Here is a 24426-nt window from a genome sequence, read left to right as displayed (position 1 = left end):
CTGATTTCATGGAATAGATTTTATGAGCAATTACAGGGTCACTGAATCCATTTGTATGTGATGCTCTTTTGCTGAGACCTGGCTGGATCCTGGAGTGCTGTTGCCATTCAACCGGATGACTATTTTTCTGTGTGCCGATCTGACGGCCACATTCTGCTTTATGATGAATCGTGCACAAGTTGAAGGAGCTGATGGAACAACATTTCACTGGAATTGTACCTCGTATGATGAAGGATTGCTATGTTGATGAAATATGCTGACACAATGCTGTAAATAGTGCTTAGTCAATTGATTACAAGTCTTTTCTTACAAATACAATTACACTGGTTTGTTTCTTCTAACTCTTTCTGTCTGCTAGATAATGACCTTAAGGAGGAATTTCCCTCCTCCCATCCTTCACAATCAATGCCACTCCGTGCGGTGGTTTAGTGGCACTTCATATTGTAAGCTCTGCAATCACTCAGCATCTGATAAGGAGCACAGCTAAAGGGTACACTAGCCGTTTGTCCCACTAGCTGAAGATACGGCATCAGCATGTGGAAATCTGCATACACTGAAAGGGGATACGGTTTACATTTAGCTGATGAAACCATTTAGATACGAGTCAAATACATTCTGTCAGTCTTTTCCTTGGCACAACCTTCATCCACTGACTCACTTGTGCACTGCATGTTCAGTGTTATGTAAAACCCCTTCATATAACCTCTTTTTATCGCTGCTACAAAATTTCCACACATTAACAGAGCCAATCTTCTGTTTCTGCTCAATTAGACCTTCCTTCACCCAGCCGATGCTGCGTAGACTTCCCGGCTCAACCACACGGAGCAAAAATAACATTTTTAATTGCGTAGAAATAAAATAAATAAGTGTGTAATGATAGAAAAAGAAAGCGATTAGAGCAAGAGCTCAGTGCAAATAGAGGAGCCTACTGCGGTTGAAAGCGTGGTAATTAGACATTCCTTTCTGTGTGTGCCAGCTACACAGATTCACTAATGTACACTGTGCAGCCGCTCTACAACCGAGAAGCTTATGTCCATGGAATGAGGCACCCCACTGGCTAAATTTAACTTTTCACAAAAGCAACCTCCCCTCAAACACTGGTCCCACCACTGCCAAATACACAGATTTAGTAAATTGTGTGCATTCATGGTAGGTAGGAGCTTTGGCATGAGCGACCTTCAATCGCTCCACCGCTTTCTCTCTGTCCTCCCTTTGAGTGTGAGCAAGAAAGAGTCATAGTTTGTTTTGTGTGTCTGTGTATGTGTGTGTGCGCGCACGTGCATGTGCGCGCATTCACATTTAGCTATAATAAAGCACAGTGTTGGTCTACGTCCTCATATTTCAACATGTAAGAAAAATCAAACAATCAATCAAGGACCATACCTGTTAATGTCTTGTTTTCACCACAGGGGGCAATAAGCATCACTTTCAGACACACCGACAGACAAGGTCTGTGGTTGTTTCTTAAAACATGGAAATTCTGTGACAGATGTTTGAATGAATACACTCCCTATATACGTCACTTTACTCTTATCTGCATTAGCCAACATGCCAATAAGGCAAACTTCATGCAGAATCGCTGGCCGAGCCCGATACACAAATCAATGCATGCCATCATCACAATCAAGCACTTTGACACCTCCAGTATTAAATGATGCACAGTCCATAATATATGCATCTCTAATGTAATATCAATAAAGTTCAGAACAGAAAAAGCAAAACCACATGTCTGACCTCGGTAAACCTCAGTCGGCTGGCAGAAATTGAAAAACCCATCAAATAACTGTTCAGTCACGGTACATCCAAACCTCATCCATCAACATCAGGATGTCAAAGAGGATGATAAGTGTAGCAACAAGTCTGAGAAACTTCTGCAAACTTGCACAGAGGCTACAGCAGTGACACATCACATTTGGTAAAATTGGTGGAATTATGCAGCCTTATTTAAGCTTAATATTTTCGGAGGATGTAAAAGGTTGTTAAAGTGCACTCAAATGTGCCTCAGTCCTTAAAATATTGCAAGGAAAAACTAAGGCTGAGAACATTAACAAGTATATGATAATACTGAGAAAGTTGAAGTTGTTAAGATGTGGGTAGTGCAGTGAAATAGCCAGTTACAACATGGCAGTACTAAAAGAAATGGAGTGTTTTATGTTATATGATAATGTGATATGATAATCACATTTTCTATGTGATTATGCAATACATTCAGAAGCTTTAATTTATATCTAAATAAATGTCTGTGAGGTTCCAGTGGTTTATAAAAAACCTAAATGTTTTTTTTGTAGGCCTGCAAATTGTATTTTCTTTGCAAATACAAAAGGCAATCCAGAATCTGTATCTACAGGTAAACAAATGGCTCATCTGTAAAGCCTTTGGTTCAGGTGCAGATGGTACCCAGTTATGATCAAGTACCACGAAAAATTAACATTTTGAGAAAAAGCACCAAATTATGTTTTTTTTTCTTTTTACCTTTTAATACCAAAATTGGATCAGATTGAAATTGTTGCCAGATTGATAAACATTATTCTGCACACACAAATATTGACTCTTAAGTCTTCACTCCAATGCAGGGCTGTTACAAAAACAAACGTGTGTGGCTGAAGTGATATGCAAATTACCTCTTTTTTGGCAAGACACCAAATCAGATTCCTAATTGGAGATCTGCATGAATGTGCAAGAATGAAGCCAGCATTGACCTACACACCGTGACAATAACAGCTACTAAAGGTGACATTAGTCCTTTGCTTCTCTTCAAACAAAACCAATCACAGCCAGAGACTTCATCAAGGTCAAGCCTCAGCACTCATTCACGCACTGCACAACAAAATATCAAATGAATATCAAATCTCTGCACAGGTTGGTGCTACAGGTGAACTGTGTCTGCAGTATTATTTGGAACCCTGCTGTAAATATCAACTTACTGACCCCTGATACAATATTACATTTAAAATAATCATCACAAAAAAAAACTGTGTTCCTTACATCCACGGCAGCAAGGTGGCTCTTATACAGAGTTTGTTTGCAGTGCAGAAATAACGGCAGTAATCAGATTTTTTCCAAGTGAAAATTACTTTTCATTCTTAGTTTTACCAGCTCTTCTTACACTGACTCTCGCTCTCTCATCAGTGTCAGAGTTAAGTTAAATGATCCAAAACTAGAACCTACCTCCATCCATCATAAGCAGACCACATCCCGCTGCACTGATTTATCCAGCCAAATAATAGGAAGAGTACAACCCACTCCTCTTCTAATTCACATAGACACGACTAATTTGCTGTAATTGTCATCCTGAATTAAAAAAAAAAAAAATAAAATAAAAAGATATGCAAAGATATGCTAAAATTGTGTATAACGGAAAAGTGGCTTGATAAATCACTGCTATACCTTTTTGATATCGAGTCCTCCAGTAGCTTAATGGGCATCAAGCCCAAAGCGGGATTTGGGAGATCCACTCTGCGGGTGAAACATCTCAACAGTCACAAGCCTGCCGTCTCCAGTCTGCTCTTGCATTGCGCTTTTACGCAAGTAGGCTGTGGCTGCGACGCAAAACCCCTTCATTCTTAATGAGGTTTGCCGATCTCAATGCGTGTATAACAGCTTCGGTTTGTATTGCACTGGTTTTACTGACTTGAAATCACAGGAATCATATGGCAGCATTAAACATGCATTTTTTATCCATTCGCTGTGGCGATCAAACACGCTGAAATCAAAAATGGTTAATCGGTTTGAGGAGACGAGAGGGATCTTCTTCTGGGCAAATATAGAATCACACAGATCTGCATCTCTGCTGGGTGGATGATTAGACAGAGGCTGTTATATGAAGACAGGAATGAAAAGACACGGAGGACGCTTTTATCCAAGGCGCATTAGAGTGCCATGAGCGCATACATTACTGGTAAACTGGTAGCCTATTCCTTTAGATAGATAATCAAAACATAGTTGGTACAACCGCTTAAAGAAGAACTGTTGACCCTGAGAAATGAGGATAAACGGTGCTTGCACCGGATATTTGATGAGACAGCGCGCAATCTACTGCAAGAAAAGAAAAATAAAACTGATTATTACATTTAACCATACTACAGCATGATTTGCTACTGCGACTATTTATGCTCAGGAAAGTATATGAAAGTAACACAAATAAAGTTCTGCTCTCATCTCTCCGTCTCCAAGATGCGCCATATGGCACAGGCAGCTGTGGATCACGCGTATAACAGTTCGTTGTCCTTGCGCTCATCATTCAAAGCTTCCCCAGCAGTAGGTATTGGCAGGGCTGTTTCCTCCGCGATATTTCAGCCGATTACATGGCATTCAAATCTTTGACAGTCACCCAGATCTGGGGGGTTTCTGAGTTAAATCTCCCTGGAAATAAAGTTAGACACTTTTGTCAACCTGGCTGTCAAAAACAACTTTGACATGTCTGAAATTGTAAAGGAAACCGACTCAGAATATCATTTTACTGATCGAGTTTTCATATTTTGCCTATTTACGCACTGGAGAGTCATGATTTCAGGTGTCTACATGGCTGTGTGAGCAAACCTAACGGTTATAAAGAGACACTCCCGTCTCAGGTTCGATCTCTGGCATCAACTAGTCCCTTCTGTCGGAGTGTCCTTTAGCAAGACAACTTAATGAAACCTGCTCTCCGCTCGCTCAGTCACTGTAGGACCCGGTCACAGCGAGTCAAATAAACATGTTGAGAAATAACGATTCCCTTTGGTTTAATCAGAAAACAGGTTCAGTTCAGAAGGGGAAATGATTATTCAGGCATCGGCTTACCTGCTTTCATGCTGTCACGCTGGTGGCGTCTTTTGGTCCGCTTCATCGCACCGTGGCTGCATGTCTGAGGACATGCTTCTGGAGACAGTCTTTGGAAAGGAAAAGCGCCTCGGCTGCACGGGAGAAAGTGGAAAGGTGGGGGAGAAGTGTGTGTGTATGTATGTGTATGTATGTGTGTGTGTGTGTGTGTGTGTGTGTGTGTGTGTGTGTTTGTGTGTGTATGTGTGTGTGTGTATATGAGAAAGGGAAGGGGAGAGAGAAAGAGCTCTTAGAAGTAGGCTGGCATTTCTTTGACAATAATGACAGTCGTTATTTGCCTTTTAAATTCGGGGAAACCAGGCTGAGTGTGTCCAGCAACACGAGATTTTAAATTTAAAAATGAAACTGCATTATTCGCCAATTCACCAATTAAACCTCATGTCATCAAGATCAGACACATGTCCCCACTTTTCAAAGGAAGTCAGCTCATTTAGCTTATTAGGGCTTGGTTCAAGACATCATATTTATTATTAAATGCATTTAGAGTCTATTTCACTTTTCATTTTCATTTCATTCATATTCTTTAACTTGCTGGTAGACGAACACGATTTTGCCTGCGAATTTGGTAAAGTCTGGGTGATGGTGTGGTTTCCATTCAGAAAAAAAGGCAGATTTGCCGCAGCTTTACGCACACTTTCTACTTTCAGCACCGAGGAGAGCGCAAATGTCGAATGCAAGGAAAAGCAAAACGCGCGCACGTAGCTTGCAAACTTCACCTATCACTACTCTCTGTAACGACATCCTCTCCTGTCATCCAGCGCACGCTGCAAACACGCCAAACTAAAGCCTTTTGAATTTAATATTCATTCTCAAAATCCTATTTCCAGTCAAAGAGAGGGGGGGGAATCCGCCAGTGGGAGGGAGACAAATCAGTTTCTGAAAATCTTGGAGCAAGACAGAATAAATCACTACAAGTCCCACTTAATTAAAGACATTTCTTGAAACTAATTCTAAGTGGAAACAATTAAAAGTAGACAATAGAAGAAATTCGTGTATTTCAACCCATTTGTTCTTTTTTCCCCCTCCCCTGTTCATGAACTCCCCCGCAGGGAGTCTGTTGATTATCTGAAGCCATGGCCAAGGACACCTGCTCTTCGTCACGTTGTATATACATTGTATGGCCCTCCTCACTCTGAAGACAGCTGCTAAAGCCGAATGACTCATTTTACCATAACTGACTGGCACTTATTGAGATTTACCCGCTTAACACTTGTTTGAAAAGGAGAATTCCTGCCTGATTTATTACAACGTTGCATTTGGAAATATGGCTGCTGGTATTAAAGGCTTAGTGTGATTTGACATTATTTAGTATTTACTTTTTAAACCTGCCATAGAGCCAATATTGTTGGGGGAAATAAACAGAGGATTGGAATGTTTTACTGACATCTACTGGGGACATAATCTCAAAAGACCTGCTCTCTCTCTGCAGTATGTGTGTGTGGCTCTCAACAGGCAAAGTTTCATACACATTCACGTCATCTTTCTCCAGGTCCACTCACCACACTGATGGACAGGTAACACCAACTTTATTTTAATGAATGTACACCTACAAGAAGAAGAAAAAAACAGCCTCCTCTGCCTCTCCTCCCTCCTCAATCTCACAATGCTCTCTCCCCAGATTTACCATCCCATCAACATTAAGTGTTTTATGTGTTTTCAAATTCGGGGGGAAAAATAAAGCCATTAGGCACAGTTTTTAATGGTGCTATCCTGAACCTTAGGTGTCAATTAAAATGTATCACGTTTGCAGTGGTTTGAGAAACACATACATGCTGTACTCAAGTTATTTAACAATGTGGCTCTTGTAGCAACTGAGAAGTATAAATTGGTATGCTGAGGTTGCATATAAATTAGGAAGGTTCTGAGAAGAAAATAAAAAACTAAATAAGATGCAGAAGAGATGTGGTTCTCATGTGGTGACAGATGTCAGACACAGTTTTACATATTTCAACTTTGAGAGAATGTGTTAATGGCTCATGTAAATGCTCCAGGTAGGGCTATGTATGATTAGCACTACAGTAAGACATGTCTTTGGTTCTCATTACTAAATCCGATGGCCAGAGCCAACAAACATGCTGGGTCAAAACACCCACCATAGTTATTCTTATTCACAATACACATGACTCACAGCTGCTGTTCATATGAGTGTAAACAGCCACCTAAATGGCCATAAGGGGATCAAGCGCTGCATATGCATGCTGTCTCATGCTGATGAACAGGAGAGCCTCAAAGGCCGGCTTGAGTGCAGCGCAATTAGTTGAGGAACATCACAGTTTTTAATGGACTCACTTTTGCTAAAGCAAGAGACACGGCGAACAAAGAGTGTCTAATGCGCCATCCTGTAAATGGCAAATACATCAAAGTGCATATGTAAAATTGACTGTTAATGTATTTTTCTTTCATTGCAGCAGAGAGCTGTCAAGGCTGCAGTGTGCTCCCTTCGTTTCACCTGTCGGAGCTGTAATCTCTTGTGTGTTTAGTTCCTGTTCTCATGTCAGGGTAAAAAAGCTTGTCTAAAGCTGTTGCTGTATTATCTCATCATGTATGATCCTGAGCCTCTGTATATACTGTACCTACCTCTCAAAGTGTTTTCTGCACCTGTCTAACATCTGGTATGTGGTTTCATTGATTGGGTCAATCACACAACCACAACAAATGATAAAGCAAGAGGCAATGCACCGGAAAACCTTTTAAAAACACAATGAATTTGGTTTTTAAAGTAAAACACATACATTTGGGTATATTTTTTCTTGAAAGAATATGATTTACTAGAAATAACTTTTTTTAATTTCACCTGTATTTTAAGGAAATGTTTGCTGCCATTTGGAAACATATAAGGACAATATTTTCAATGAAACATCTTTTATAAGCAAATGCTTTCCGATGGACTCTCGAAAGGGATCATAACATCAACAGTGTGTTTTTTGTGTCTGCTTAATTATTAATGCAGTCCCATGTTTCAGTTTATTTGATTAATTATCAATGAGGTTAAAGAAGTGTATATGTGTATGTGTGTGTGTGTGTGTGTGGGGGGGGGGGTAGTTCTGCCTGGGATGCTGCAGTAAATCAGCTGCTCAGTCAGGGATATTGCAAACAGGTGTGGCTTGTTATGCCCCCCTCCTCTTAGCAGGGAGGGGCTGTTAAACTGTGAACACCCAAACAGGTGATTTCATTTATTCTGGCTGATTAGGCCTCTGCTCAGGTTGAAGGTGGGCCGGAACTTAGACCGGAATTTATTAGGTCACAAATCTTTTCAAACAATAAAAATAATAAATCTGTCATTTCTCCTGCCCTCACAGGTGCAACAGAGCTAACAGGAGGCTCAGCAAGATGTCAATCAATAGCTGTGTTTCAAACCATTCCCTATCATGGGAATAGTGCACTATATGGTGTGTTCGCCATTTTGTTGTGGTGTTCGAATTCTCTGCGGTTATTTTCATTCATTCCACTGTAAAATACCCACAATGCACAGCTAAGTTGAGTGTACATACGATGTACCCTACATTTTATTCCCGTGTACCACAATGCAACGCGGTTGGGTTTTCCCAGAGGAGAAGCAGAATCAGAAGCACCCGCGAAAACTGAAAAGGAAAAATAGAGCGGGCTTTCGTTTCTAAACAATGGGAAATGTAACATGCAACATATACTGTATACAACCTTTTACTATTCTCCTGCTGGGATTGTTTCAGGGACGTATTACAAGTATTTTTGTTTCTGTGTGGGTTTTCAGGGCCTTTAAGATGTAAGAAGATAGGTAAGATGTTCTGCAGGAAATTACATTCTATCAAATTTGTCAGCAGTAACTAAGAAATGTTAAACTGTTTTGTTCTTTTTTTAAATGTTTTTTTTTTAAATAATGCTTGCTCTCTGTTTAGCTCGTCTATACTTACCTGGCAGTAAACTTTTTGTAATTAAATCTAGAAAAAATTGCTTACGTGGAGGAAGGTCTGGCAATGCGAGACTAGTGGCCAAGTTGTGTTACTCCTAACTTTAGTTAGTCGACCATCATAATATTTATTCCTCCTCACCAAGCTGTTCAAGTCTTTGTTTAGCTACTTCAAGTGCTCTCTGTAGTTAGTAGGCCCTGTGTTTACAGAGTGCTCATTGATTATTAGACTGTCACTCAATGCGAACAGCTGTTGAGAGACTTTGACTTGCTGTTGAAAAACCCTAAGTGCCACTTTATTAAACAGAAGGATGTAATAATCCTCTTGGTGTCTTAAATCAACTCTCTACAGTGGATTTCTTTGTAAAGTCTTCTGGAACTCTTCAAGCTGGGGAGGATGGAGCAGATGTATGAAGGTTCATCCTTTGATCACTTCATAAAAATTTATAAAGAAGGTGAGGATGGTCTTGAAAAATGTGAGAAATTAAATGTTGGGATTTCGCATTTGAATTTAAGGTCAAAATTAAAATATGTAGTTAAGAATTAAAGTGACCTAATTAAATGTACAACCTACTTTCAAATGTAAATATAAAACCAGTTATCCCAATTCAATGATGGAGGTTCAACTGGGTTCTGATATTCCCAAATGATTCTGAGCAAGGCACCAGAATATGCTGCTCCTGTGTTTCCCAGCTGCCTTGACATTTTACCTCAAACAGCAGTTGTTTAACATGTAACTCTTCAATATTCTACCATAAAAATAATAAATGAATCATTCTAGCGGCGAGTCCATGACCCTAAAAACTAGGATGTCTCATGACATCAGTTAAATGACTTGGAGTAGGACCAGTTTGTCTTAATCAGATTTGGCAAGTCACGGACAACCTGGGTCCACAAAATTCTCACAGGACCACCAGAACAAAAGACGGAAGCAGAAGAGAAAGCAGGCAGCAGAAGAAACACAATATGCACAAATCAATAGAGAGGATGGGGAACAGGCCAAACAACCGTCACAACAATTTGATATGCAGGATAATTACTCGCTCACGAAACAGCGCAGAAAGACAATGTCTTCATTTTTTTTTTATCATGGGTGTTTGTTTTCAAAAACTTGATGTTGTTGCTCCTTCTCAGTATTTTCGTTCCCACCTGTATATGCTAATTTTCCTTGTACTCTTGTTTACAGTTGGGCGCAATAACAAGTGAAGGGACTGTTCTGTATGCATCAGCGTTTTGAAGTATGTTTCACAAGAGTCTGGTGACCTGCATGCTGCTCTCTATGTTTTGCTGAGCAATTAGTGTTTGTATTTGGCAGACAGTGCCATTAGCATGGCAATTCCACCGCTTCAGCATTATCCCAACCCACAGGTGGACACACAGTGAATGAACATTCTCTGTAATTCTCTTTTCTGAGAAGTTTTTGTGTTAAATAGGTGTCACTCTTACCCACCAAGCATTACCATCCAGCTCCGCAGCGTCCGTTAGCTCCACAGAGCTTTTTCAGCTACATTTAAGTTTTTTTGCTTTTTTGTCCACAAAATTAAGCTTAGCGTTAGTTCATGCAGGACACGGAAGTCATACACCCGCTGATTGAATTATCATCTCAGACACACCCCAATCACAGCCATTCTCACATCAGGGCAGCTCTTTTAAATATGACTACCTCCTCCCTGATCCCTGCTACACTGATGCTGCTTCACTTGCTGCTGCTGCTGCTGGCAATGATTTGCCTCCACCACCCCAGCCTCCACCTTCCTATTTCAGAGTCCTAAGTTTAAAATGTTTTTCAATGTCTTTCTTTTGGCTCACTCTTTTTTTTTTTACCCAGGGGGGTTTCTGCATGGTGCTCCCTGTTTCGTCTTTGCATGCTGCTTGGCTGGTCCAAGGAGCATTATCAAGAGCGGAGCTATCAGCTCAAGCATAACTGTATTTCCATTTGTTTCAATAAATGGTTAAATCTATGTTCCTGACTGAATTCCATTTATAACCACGGCATGCAGTGATCTCAGCTTAAAAGATCTGATAAAAACACTATCTGCCAAGAACCAAATGGTAAAAAAGTCCAAACATCTGGCAGTCTAACTAAAATGCTAGATTTCCCCCAGGAGTTGTTGAAGATAAAAATAGAGCTAAAAGAAGGTTAAGAATTTACTTACTTTACATTCATCAGGTGGAGGAAAGTGTCTGAGGATTGTGTCAAGTGGCAATTGTTTGCTAACGCTTTAGCCACAAGAAGATTTTCACTTATGTAAGTTTGTTTTTTGGGTACTTATTCCAGTTTTTCTTTTTCCAAGTGTTAAAAGAATATATTGAAGCAGCTTTAATCACTTTAACTCCACCATTTATGGTGTATGTAGGTCGCACTCTGTTTGAATTGAACAGTTTAGCCATGCACCCACCTTTCACTCAGGCCATGGAAGTCGAATCCCATTAAGTCACTTGTATCAAATGGGAGACTAAATCTGTGGATCCAGTCGAAGAGAGTAAGGCAGATTTTATTTGTAAGTGGACATATTTTCAGAGTGACATTTCTCATCAGTTCCATGTAGCAACATGTGAAATAATAAGTATCTGAATCCACAAGGTTGTGCACCTTTTTATGCTCAGCAAAGCACTTACTGATCTGCAAATATTGATTGAGCGGTCTAGTATTTTAGAGTGAATTTACACTTTGAGCTCACATTTTCTCTCTCTATATAAAGAAAGCCCATAAGGGAGCAAAGTAGCTTATCTATCATGCCTGGGGTTAATTGCCCTCAATCCGGGATCTCCTTTTGAATGTTTTCACGTCTCCAAATTAGTTCATTAGCAATTCTTTGCAATTCTTTTATAGTGTCTTAATTGAGGGTAATTAAGTGAAGTGATGGCATTAGTGGATTGGTGGACAAAGCATCAAAACCTCTGCTAGGGGTGTAGCATAGGCTACATGAATATGTCATTAATGGTGACACTCAAGAATAAACCCTGCAGCCCTTTGTTGTGCAAAAGCTTTAGATGAGCAATGTGTTCATTTGCCTGAAACGTTTTTTTGTTATTTAGATAAGTGGGATAATTGGGATAGAAATGAATGCTGTATCAGTGCAGATGTGCAATAGAGCGTTGTCGAAATCGTGCAGACCAGCAGGGTTTGACCCTCTGTGTCACGCTTCAGAGACCCAGACCTCTCCCCGGTCAACTGGCTCAAATCACAGAGCAGTTGTACTATCTATGATCAAAAATGAAATGTAAAATTACAAAACTAAAAGGATGCATTAACACTGGCATACATATTTTGGTAATAAAGGGTCAATTTCCTTAAACATTCTCACATACCTCTATGGTATCAAGCCATACAGATGTTTTTTGTTTAACACAAACTACTTATTGCCTTCATATTAAGTCTCTTTATAATAAGTTTCTTGAAATCCTTCTCGGTTCTACAGCTAAAAGACACATAGTGAGGAAGGCAGAGCCTGAAACGTCCATGAGTGTACTGAACTGTTGATAATGAGATGATAAAAAGTCAAACGTTAGAGGAAAAGTTGTGAGATCTCGTCCCTTATGTGAATTCAATGGTTCAAACAGGTTCTGAAATATCCATTGTTTGATAGAATTTTTTTCAACATTTCTTCAATGAAAACTTCTCACTGCACATTGTTTCTGGAAAGAAGCAATGCTGATTTTATTTTTACATGTCATTTTTTTTTTTTAATGCTCTGAGCACCAAATGAAAAACTTTCCTCACAAGATCATATGTTTACGTCGAAATTACAAAGCCCCCTAGCAGCCATATGATTTATGATTCTTTTCTGTCGAGAACAAAGTAGGAAAAAGTGTGACCTTGCTTTCGAGTCACAAAGTTTACAGCGGGAGGTGATTGGATGGTTCAACAAAACGCTGTTTGTGTCCTATTTCCTAACAGTCAACATTGGTTTCTTTTAACCATGACCACAATTGTTTCTTGACCTTAACCAAGTAGTTTTCATATCCTATACCAGGATTTATCAATTAAGCGTAGCTGTGATCAGTTTTATTGTTGCAACATAGAAACATAGAGGCACTGACGAATTATGTTGAACTGCCAAAAAGGGGGGTGGGGATCAAATGGCAGAACCAGTCATTCAGCAAGTGCTACAAAACTATGTTTAAGTTCAAATGACAAAACCAGGGTCATTCCTATGTTCCCAGGGTTCTTGTTGTAAGACATTGGTAAGGGCTTTCTTTACAGTTCAAATTGCAAAAGGGAGATGGACATTTCAAAAGCAGTTTGAATGGAAAAAATCCATCCAGCCACTTTGGAGATATCACCGTCTGTAATGGAAGTCAAGAAAACTGTCAAATTGAAATTTGAGAGAGTAGGTTTCAATGAGTATATCATCAGTAGTCTATAAGCTGTAGGTGGGTGATTTCAACATATCTGACCCAGGGAAACATATGCTAAACATTTTACATAGGGAAAAAAGCATTGCTGCGAATATAAAACCCTTTGAATGGTCTCTCTTCATCCGCATATTAGGAGGCTATTGAGCTGGGGAACATATGGTCTTGCATTGCCAGACCTTCCTTCACAGTGGTGCAGAGTAGGGTCTGGCTAGTCCACACAGCATTCCGGGATGGGAGAACAACGTGCCCTGGTTTATTGGCATTTCTTTAAACCAATCACAATAGTTTTGGACTTTCGCTAACAAAGTCGGACTTTGACACAGTAGGCCGCTGTTCAATTCCTGCTTCCTACCAAAGACGTACTACTGTATAGCTCCACGCAAAGACAAATTACCCCCACAATGACAGTAACTGCTGAAAGACAAATGACCAACAAATACGGGCAGTGATCATCTACGTATACATTTATTCATAAACTTTCAGCTCATAAGTCTGCATGATTTGTCTGCCTGGTTCTGTCTGAGGTTTCTGCCCGTTTAAAGTTTGTCCTCGCCCCTGTCGTACTAAATGCTTGCTCTTGGGGGGAATTGTTGGTTCTTTGTAAGTCATAGAATGTGGTCTAGACTTACTCTTTCAAGTGTCCTGAGATAACATCTGTTATGATATGACACTATAAATAAAATAGAAATAGAAATTGAATTGAAAGGATATGAATAGATGTGGTCAGTCATGCCTTACCTGGAGGTCATCCAAACCTCGCCTCTCTATTACAATAAAGGAAAGAAGAAAAAATAGTACTTGTCTTAGACTACACAGGCTGTTGTTTTGGCTTTGCTCCGGGTCTGTCCTGTTGAAGATACTCAACTCTTTTTTTAAATGGTGCTTCCACCTGTGACTGCATTGAATGTAAGAGGACACCAATTTTGTGTTTGCGCAGAGGTTATTGTAGTCTGTAAATACCTCCACGACAGCAAAAGCTCTGCGCTGCGGAGACTCACTGAGACATTTGTTTTGATATAAAAATGCACCGTAAGAGGCAATTTGGCCTTTTGCTACTCTGAGCTGAGAGCCAAATACTCAGATTACACGTTCAAAATCTGTCTGATTCTGGCAGGTGTTGTACATATAATGGAAACTCTGCCTTTGAGAGCAGACAGGGGGTATTTAAAAGTTAAATCTTTTTTTTCTTCCCCTGTCACCATCTGTCTTTAACTTTTAAATTGTCTCCTGCTTAGGTAAGACTGTGTTATTTCATACGGAGACAACTGAAAATTACAACTACCCCCAAGAAGTGAAAATCTGAGAAAAAGCAAGGCTCACAGGGAGTTGTGTGTGATGACAAGAACATTATCTAATTATCAGTTAGAGATGATTAGAGCAATGCTCTGTGACAATGCTGTAAAGCCATCAGAATGGAAAATTGCTCCAAAACTTTAGTTTTGGAGAGTTTGTGTCCATGCAAAATGTGTGCACGCAGCAGCTGGAGCTGATTTGTGTAAGTTTCAGTCACTGAATTTTTAACTGAATAGACAATTCATAGGAACTTTTCTAAAAAAAACATTTCTGTTTGAGCAGTTGGGCATAAGCACTTGTATTTGCTCCTGGTGTGTCATTAAGTTACAATGCCCAAATTCAGACTGATTTCATGGGAAATCATAGACAGATATCGCGAGTCATAAAAATGCAAATGCTTTTTAATGGATTTTTTCTTTATTTGCTACCATACACTGCGATGAGCTCCATCAGCTGAGGTAAGAGCACACAATGAAGAGGAGAGTGAGGGAGGTTTAAGGAGTATGAGAAGGTGGTCTACTTTAGTGGTGCAAATTCTGAAGGACTGTGGAGTAAACTGGTGCTAGATCAAAGATTCTCAGCCAAGCGTGGCTCCCTTTGTCTCTAAACAATAAGAAATTGAAATTGATTATGCCAAGTGGAGCAAGACAGAGCAAAGGAAATTGGAAAAGTATTACTGTGAAAAATAAGGGATGTAATTAGCTAACGCTGATTTCAGGATGAACCCTGTGGTGATGGTGGATCCATGATGGTTTGTCTTTGTTCGGAGAAAGCATCCAGGAGAAAAACAGCAGAGATTCAAGTTCAGAAAATATAGATGTTTTATTGAACTACTTTTCTCTTGTAAAATGAATATCTTTGGGTTTTGGATTGTTGGGGTGGGCAAAACAATTAAGTGGAGTTTAGTATGTCAGTGCTCAGTACGCATGTGTTTCCATCCCTAAGTGCCCACAAACCCATGCTCCTCCTTGCAAAGTGAATAAAATGTGGCCAATACAAAGATTTGGCAAAAGTAAAATTTCCATAAAAATTTTGTTTTCCATTTACAGAGAGCAGTTAAACAACACTTCACAGTAATGACATGATCAGCTGCAGCCTTGCTCTGCAAGTGTCCACTGATAGGTGTTTTTATCCGTTATTTTTTACGTAGGAATACAGCAAATCAACGTATTCTGATCAACAGGCTCGTTAGATATCTTACGAAATTACAAAAATGTATGCATAGCGGTTTGTATGATATTGCATGAAAAAGTGATTCATATTATATCATTATATTAAAAAATTATTTGTATATTTTACAAAATACGATGTTTTATTTAAAGGTGCAGTAAGCGATGCTGCATGACGATGGTTGATATTTAAAGTCAACTGCCAAACAAATACAATTTTTCAGCGTACACAGAAAATCAAGAGCTAGGTGACCGTGAGGAGATATTCGCTGAATTTGACAAAAAGTGTAACGGATTAGCATCGCTTACTATACCTTTAACGCTTTGAAATGGTTAACGGTCACCGTCACTGTCGCGTGGGTTACGATTAGGCATCAAAATAGCGACCAGTCTCCTCTGTTGCGTGACGGTCACGACAGTTTTAATACCCAATAATTAACAAATTCATTGAAATAATAATCCCCAGAGTAATCAATACTGAAAATAACTGTGTTGAAATGAAATATCTAATAACTGTAGCAATGGCTATACCCTATTCAGCTGGTGGCCAGGGAAAAAAACGTTCCATTCATTCCTGTCCTCATTATGTGTCATTTTCAACATATAGAACATAGTTGATTTTATTTCCGTGGTGAAGTTGAGCAATATGGACAGTGGCAGTGTAAGTGATAAAATTGGCTGATGAGAAGTGCTGGTGCCTGGCATTAAGTTTCAATCACTTGCTGTGATGAGGGTAATAAGAAACCACCAGATGAAGAATGAGAGATGGGAGCGCCTTTTATTTTATACTAATTACACTGTAAATCTGAGTGGTAACATTAAGTATCACCAGCCAAATCTAAAGGGAAATTATGCGGCGCAATTAATTAGGAATCAGGGAGATGGTCAAGCTCTGTATTTTATATTTATGGGTAGATGGGTTAGGTTATTACTACCTGGAGGGTTTAATAGAGGAGGGGGTCAGTAGTCCTATCTTCTCTTCTGTATCACTAAGTGGGTTTACACAATTGCATTGGTAATAGGGAGACCACAAAACCTCACAGAATAGGTAGCTACCTTCTATTACACAAGTAAATATTCACAGTTAGAGAAAGCATTAGAGTAGCTAACATGATACAGTGAGTGCTAATCTTTATTTTTTCCAAACGTGAGGGAAGTACAGATCCTATTTGTTATGCCTATGAATAAGTTTGCAGAGGATGTGTGAAAAAAATAAAATAAAAAAATTGTGCCCATGATTACAATCTCCCAGAGACTTGGAAGGTGCACTGTAGGAGTCCATCAATGCTCTTTCACAGCTTATCAGAAGTCCCTGAAACAGGAAAAGAAGAGATGCCGAATGGTGGAGTGCAAACTGGCAAACAGCCAAAACACTGACTGGGGCTTAGAAAAAAACATTGTCTTTTATTTTTGGCAGACGGATGGATGAAGCAGTTGGATGACGCTGGCAATGACTGGAAGCTGGGAAAAGCGCTGTAGTGATGATGAGAATATGTAAATTCACATGGGAGTATGATGGTCCAAAGTGTGTTCAGTTCCCAGTAAGAACTAGACAATTAGACTAGACAACTTTCTATTCTTTTGAGTTTTGTAGAGGCAGCAGCTCCAGCAGGAGACCCCAAACTTCTCTTTTCCGGCCAGCTCTGACTGGGGCATCCAGAGGCGTTTCCAGGCCAGGGTGATGATATAATCCCTCCACCTAGTCCTGGGTCTTCCCTGAGGCCTTCTCCCACCTGTACATGCCTGGAACACCTCCCTAGGGAGGCATCCAGGGGGCATTCTTACCAGATTCCCAAACCACCTCAACTGGCTCCTTTCGACGCAAAGGAGCAGCGACTGTACTCTGAGTTCCTCACGGATGACTGTCCTTCACACCCTAGCTCTAAGGGAGATGCCAGCCACCCTCCTAAGGAAACCCATTTTCGGCTGCTTGTACCCTGGATCTTGTTCTTTCGGTCATAATAATAATAATAATACATAAGTTTTATATAGCGCTTTACATGGAACTCAAAGACACTTTACAAACAAAAGAATGAAAGAAGCAAACAAACAAAGAAGATGAGTGATTATTGTAAATTATGGATAGGCCAATTGAAACAAATGAGTTTTGAGCAGTTTGTTATAGGTGTTCAGTGAGTCCGTGTTTCTGTCATGACCATGCCTTCATGACCATAGGTGAGGGTTGAAACAAAATTGGCCGGCATATCGAGAGCTTTTCCTTCTGACTCAGCTCTCTTTTTACCACAACGGTGCGATAAAGTGAATGCAATACTGCCCACGCTGCGCCGATTCTCCGGCCAATCTCCCGCTCAACTGTCCCTTCACTCACGAACAAGACCCCAAGGTACTTGAACTCCTTCACTTGGGGTAGGACTCACTTGTAGGGTTTAGAAATTATTTTAATTATACTCACCTACAAATGTGGTCTAATTTTTATAGCGTGTGAAAATATTTTGCCTTTGTATTCTCTTCTGTCCCAATCCAGACACTTTAAACTCTACTTACCTCTATATACTTTATAAATCAGCAGGACTTAACCACATCTTCAATAAGTAAGCTCGTTTACAATTTATAATGGGACACTTTAAGTGTCACATTATACTTTGTGTTACTTTTGTCAGATCAGTTGGAAAGAAAATTATGCATTCGAAGAGAGGCTTGGTGAGAAGTGACAGTTCTGATGGGCTTTCTGAGACATAAAGAGCGGAGAGAAGTTTTTATTGACTCATGAGTGAACTGTGTCCCACGTCTACCCAGGATGCCATCATCTCAAACACTTCTGACGATTATCACTCATCATTTGATAAACTGGGGAGATGTGGAAGAACACCAAGACATAACACAGAAGTTTGTGTGAAACAGCCTGGTGCTTGTTGCTCAAGACCTATTCACAGTGGCTCTGGTTTGAGTAATCGCACTTTGACAATGCACGTCACCTAAATTAGACACTACAGATGGAAAACATACCTGCTGCCTTCACAAATCTCTAAAGGGAGGGAGTTAATCAGCTAACGGAGAACAACGTCACAGGCAAGCTGTTGTCAATGATGTTAGAAAGAAAAAAAGTCATTCTTAGTTTTCCTTTCTGTATTTCCTTTTTTCTTTTTTGTCTGTGAAGATTCTCAGTCATCCTGGTCAAGTGCTTTGAGTCAAAAAAACTAACTGAAGGAGTCTTTTGGATGAGAGCTGAGATGTATTTAAGAATCTAAAGAAAGTCCAGTGTGATTATGTAAATCTAATGGCCAATGAATGTTGAATGTTACATAGAAAGCAAACCAAACCAGGAGCTTGCCTCCACCAATCAAAGTGAGGAATAAGGTGTATGCTGATGACGATTCCCTGCTGGATTGCAATCGATTGATGAGAAAACAAGACTGAAGAGTCTGTAGCCAAGCTAGCGTCTTTGTAAGCGTTTGATGGTCCTTCTCGAGAAAACCAAACCGCTTGATAGATGAACCAAAGCAGTGGTTAATACTTATGATGTTTATCAGAGATCAAAAGTTCAAATGGCCCAGATCAAGCTGACAGTGACGGACTTGGTGAAGTTAGCGGAATGATACATGTGTAACTACGTCCAGTTTGGTGTTGACAACATAAAAGGCAATAAGAGTACTTGGATTATATTCCAATGAAGTATGGACCATTTAACCTGTGTCCCTTATAAATTAAAAAGGAAATACCACTAAATTGTGAGGAAAATGTCTTTTTGAGTTGCTGGAAAAAACGTTATGAATTATTTCTGACTGATATGTTTGCGTTGAGGACATCTCTGACTAAATACAGACACAATATCAAACATGTTTACTTTTGAATTGAGAGATATTCCTAAGTAAAAGTCCCGTCAGCTCGATCTGGGCCGTTTAAATGCATTTAACATAAATGTCATACTGAATATATGGGTGCACTACAGTTTTAGCGTTGGCTGATTTGACCATGGAGATGCAAGTGACCGCTGGTTTGACTGCAGTGCATGACAGCATGGCACTACTAATCTCTGATACACATTAAAAATAATACAAAGAAATAATCTTTCTCATGATAGAAAATTAATTATCTTGTTTTCTCAAGACAACAATAATTAAGTTGTTATCGCGACATAACGGCATTAAAAACATAATTGCAAGTACGACTGTTCTTGGCTGCCATAGCTGAGATATTTCACAAATGTCAACCTCGTAGTGGCGCAAAAGGAAAAGTAAGAGAATCCCCAAAGTCATTAGGATTATTCCTCTTGGAAAAATGAATGTTCATGCAAAGTTTCATGCTGTTGAGATATTTCAGTCTTGTTTAAAGTGGTAGACCCACTGACTTAGATACTGTCATAGCCATCCTTAAAGCCTGGCTAATAAAACACACCACTCCAGCAGCACAAAAAGGGCAGTAAAATATAATATATAAAGAAATATATATAGCAGGAGTGGTTTGTAAAGTTTGTAAATTTGATATTTGAATTTCCAATGCAAAAACATGTTACCTTTTCACAGCAGACATTTTAAAGTGTTATAGTAGGGAAAACTATGAGAGGCCGTATAGGAGGTAATTCATACTTCTGTCTTGTGTGAGAGAGTATAGTGGTGTATGTGAGAGAGTATAGTAGTGTGTGTGAGAGAGTATAGTGGTGTATGTGAGAGAGTATAGTAGTGTGTGTGAGAGAGTATAGTTGAAAAGGAAGTTGGTTTGATCAATCAGGAAGACAGTTTAAATTCTCACTTCCTCATTGGCTAAAGGGGCCATTTAAAATTATAATTATCTGGTGGGCTTGCTGCTTTGAAAGTACAGCTAGCACCAACTCAGAGGAACAAGGAACATTTAAATCAAGCAGCAGAAACTTTAAGGAAAAAAACAACCTTTTTGGACAAAAACATTTATTCTTATTTTATTTAGTTTCTTTTTCAAGGTCAGTTATTATTTGTGGAAGTATATGGTTATGAGGAAAACATTGCTATTTTTTTCACTGATACACTGTGGTGTGTTCAGAGAATTGTGAGGGAAACTGACAATTTGGGCCATGAAAGTGTCATTTTGGAAAGATAAATTTCTGAGCTCAATGGTTATACTCTGACGATCTCTTTCTTGCTCTTGATTAACCAGCAGTTTGAAGAGGATGCCAATCAGGGAAGCTTTGGTGTAGAGCTGAAGATCTTTGTCCGAACACGACGGGACCTTAATTTCTATCTTTTTACACGGGCTCGCCGGGTTATGCTGCAAAGGCAATGCAGAACATTTTAGTTAGGAGTGACAACGCTGAAATGAATGAAGACCCCCCCCAAAGTGCATTTTGAGACTTCAATGTTGTTGTTCCAGAAAATGACTTTATTTTCAATTAAACAGTTATGAACAGAATTCTAGAAACTGTAGACCCACTAGCCAATGACATTCAATTATTTTTGAGCCTAGTGAACTCTATCAGTGAGCAACTTCATTAGTGTCAAGGCAATTAAAGGTTAATAAAAGGCCAGTGACAAGTTTCCTTTTCAGTCAAATGATTATTCCATTTTCAATTGTTTAAACAAGACATTAATAATGTATTAGGAAATGGTGAGTTATTGACAACGATGCCTCTTCAATTTAGTCAAGTTCAACAGGCAACAGATTTTAATAATGTATATTAAGGAGTTCTTGGAAGTCATTCCTGACCAAATCCCTGAGTGTTTTTTAATGCAAAATCCATAGTTTCCTTAAAATCCTCGAATTTTTTCAGGACTGGCAACCGCAGGCAGTTAATGCATGTGTTTGCGGTGGGTAAATGACGGCCTTGTCTGAGGGGCAGCTCATGGAGAAAAACCACTGAAGGTAGTGAAGAGAAGCCCGGGGTGGAATATTCGTTTTGCTTCCGTCGCAGAGCGCCAGGATACCCCAAGTTGCCAAGGGTCCCTCTTGCGCTGAAAAGAAATACACCAAAGAACACCAAAAAATAAATTAAACCTAGCATGTAGAAAACTTTTTAAAAAGGAGGGAAAGACAAAGACAGACAGAAGGGCATATGAAAAGATTTTTATTCCATAACTAGCAATAATACTTACCCTCAACATCCAGCAGGTAGTCCCTCCAAAATGCACACATTCCTCTGCCCTTCTTTTGTTCCTGCCCACTGCTGACAGTTCTAGTACATCCGCTGTGAGTGGGGATGGCTCGTGACAAAACAGCGGTCTGAAAGCATCTGGGTGCATTCTTATTGCATCAAGAACACCAAGGGTCTTCATCCCCTCCCTGAACCTGTAAAAATGTATCATGAGAAGATACAAATATCTGTTTTCAAATTGGATAAATTATCACACAGCACATGAAAGGGATGACTTATAAGACAGTTCAGTTTTTGATTATGCAAAAAGGTCTTGTCTTTGACCACTATCTAAAACGTGATGTTCTTTACGTTTTTAAGATTTTAAGATTTAAGATTTTATATGATACATGCAAGCCTTTATTCGGAGTGTTTGGTTGTACACTGGCTTTTAAAAATATGTTAAAATCTTTCATTATTCTTAAACCTTGTAAGGTGGTCAGGTCTGTGGGACCCGTTGTCCCACAAATTATGCTATTATTATTTTTTTGTAACTCAAACTCATTGGCCTTGGCTCATTTTCTTTGAAGAACATAAAAAATAACTTATTTTCAATTAGTGTACACGGACCCCCTACACATAACTAATACAAATGAGGTGTTCGGTCTACTGGACCCAAGTGTAATAATATGTAGGTGCTATGAAACTTTGTACCTGCTATTCTCACACAAAGTTACAAAATTGTTACATTTCAAGTACTTTCACCTGTTCTGATAATGATTGATGATAATGAATGAAAAATCTTGTTTCCATTTTTTTTTTATCCTTTTTTATATTGAATTTCCTTGTTTACTCACCAAAATCATGATCATATGATCTCACAGGAGTAAATGGCAAATATGAACCATAAATTATGTATATATCATTGGTAATTGAGCTTAAGTAAACCTTAACATAATTTTTATGGCTGTATTGATTTAAAAGCCTAATAATGTGGTGGGTCCACCAGACCCGGGAACATTGGCTGTGGAACAAAAATATGAACACCTTAGAAGGGTTAATTTTGTTTGCTAAAAAATTGAGTGACACAAACCTTTGAAGTGCTCCACTAACTCGATGAAACAGCTGAAACATGATGATATCCTCCACCATGAGATCTTTGTCTTCTATGTGTTTCAAAGGCCTTAGACACCCAGCATTGGCCAGATAATCTGTAATAAATCATTGTATAGTATGAACAACACAAGATTAGATATATTCAACAAACTGTTCTTTACTGGAGGCCAGGCCTGTATGTGATGATGAAATTAGGTGATGCATGAATTTATATGAATGACATCTTTTATTTAACTCCTTTAATCACAGTAGTATATTTAGCACTGACCAAGCCTGGTTTAAACATTCATATGAAAGTCAGAAACAAATCACACAGATTGCAGAAATATAAAAACAAATATGTGGCTTCACCACACTTAATCAGGGCTCTCAAGTTTTGAAGACAGGCAAGAGTGACATTCTAAAATGCTTAATAAGCACTTGAGAGCCCTGCTTAGTAGTATTTAGATTATTATTCACTGTAATAAACATATGTAAACATGTATATTGCACTCGTTACTAATAATAATAATACATTTTATTTATGTAGCGCTTTTCATGGTACTCAAAGACACAGGCTAAATATCGTCACCCAGTCAGATGATTGCAACTCAGCTAGCTAGCCAGCCGATGCAAGACCGAGCATTCTTATTTAACCTATCTTTGCTGTAAAACGCCTACGCCTACTCTCTCTTTACCCAAAGATAGGTGAAATCCAATAAATGCAGAACTACATTGCAATAAGCTGCGCACTGAATAGCAAATTACAATGTGTTTGAAATGTAATAACAGGAGCGCAGCAATGGGTATTACAATTACCAATATGCTTCCATAACTGCTGCTGCTAGCTGCTAGCTTTTTCTCCTAGTCAAAGTCAAATGTACATTGTACAGTAAATAAACTGTGTTTAATCAATCAATACATCTTATGTAAGCAGATTTATCAACTTACCTCTTCCTGGATTTCGACGACGATCCACCGAAACGCTGTCTCGTCTGGTAACGGGGTCCTCCGTGTTCCATTGAGCTAGCTAGAAGTAGCAGTGCTAGCCTGGAGCCAGGTCTGACTGGATTTGCAGTTCCACCCCTGAATAATCTCTGCATCTCCGAATCAGAGCTCTGTTGGACTTAATTTAATTGTCGAGACATCGTTGACAATAGCTCACCATTTCCTAAATTATTATTTAGAAGACCCACAGCTTCAGTTAGCCTCTCTCTATCCATTACAGCTCCACTTCAGCCAAACTATTATAATGACAGTGCCGGAATTTGACCGTCAAATACCGCTTCTTCTTTGTCAACCAATCAGGAGCTGAGTAATCAAACTCCCTTCCGTTTCAATCAAACTCCCTTCAGTTTCAATCAAACTCTCTCACACACACTACTATACTCTCTCACATATACTACTATACTCTCTCACACACACTACTATACTCTCTCACATACACTACTATACTCTCTCACATATACTACTATATTCTCTCACATATACTACTATACTCTCTCACATACACTACTATACTCTCTCACATATACTACTATACTCTCTCACATATACTACTATACTCTCTCACATACACTACTATACTCTCTCACATACACTACTATACTCTCTCACATATACTACTATACTCTCTCACATATACTACTATACTCTCTCACATACACTACTATACTCTCTCACATATACTACTATACTCTCTCACATACACTACTATATTCTCTCACATACACTACAATACTCTCACATATACTACTATACTCTCTCACATACACTACTATACTCTCTCACATACACTACTA

General features: G+C 39.2%; 1 protein-coding gene and 1 long non-coding RNA gene across 4 annotated transcripts in view; both read right to left on the bottom strand.

The window, feature by feature from the left end:
* chrm2a (cholinergic receptor, muscarinic 2a) overlaps nucleotides 1-5551 on the bottom strand; it is a 77305-nt gene extending 71754 nt beyond the window's left edge. The window contains exons 1-2 of one of the 3 annotated variants that reach the window (XM_039791601.1): nucleotides 5535-5551; nucleotides 4780-4892 (exon numbers count right to left, since the gene is read on the bottom strand). The gene's annotated coding sequence lies outside the window, so the exon portion shown is untranslated. Of the gene's footprint in view, nucleotides 1-3387; nucleotides 4225-4779; nucleotides 4958-5534 lie in introns of those variants that run through there. The other 2 variants (XM_039791603.1, XM_039791602.1) reach the window with 2 other exon arrangements.
* A 16006-nt stretch (nucleotides 5552-21557) lies between these two features.
* Nucleotides 21558-23976, bottom strand: LOC120553125. The gene is made up of 3 exons (XR_005638107.1): nucleotides 23576-23976; nucleotides 22623-22740; nucleotides 21558-21744 (listed from the first exon to the last, which is right to left on the bottom strand). It is a non-coding gene; the product is annotated as an uncharacterized LOC120553125 (long non-coding RNA).
* Between the last annotated feature and the right edge of the window lie 450 nt (nucleotides 23977-24426).

Source organism: Perca fluviatilis, chromosome 23 (assembly GCF_010015445.1).
Source record: "Perca fluviatilis chromosome 23, GENO_Pfluv_1.0, whole genome shotgun sequence".
NCBI classification, from domain to species: domain Eukaryota; kingdom Metazoa; phylum Chordata; class Actinopteri; order Perciformes; family Percidae; genus Perca; species Perca fluviatilis.
This window is presented reverse-complemented; position numbering and strand designations above follow the sequence as displayed.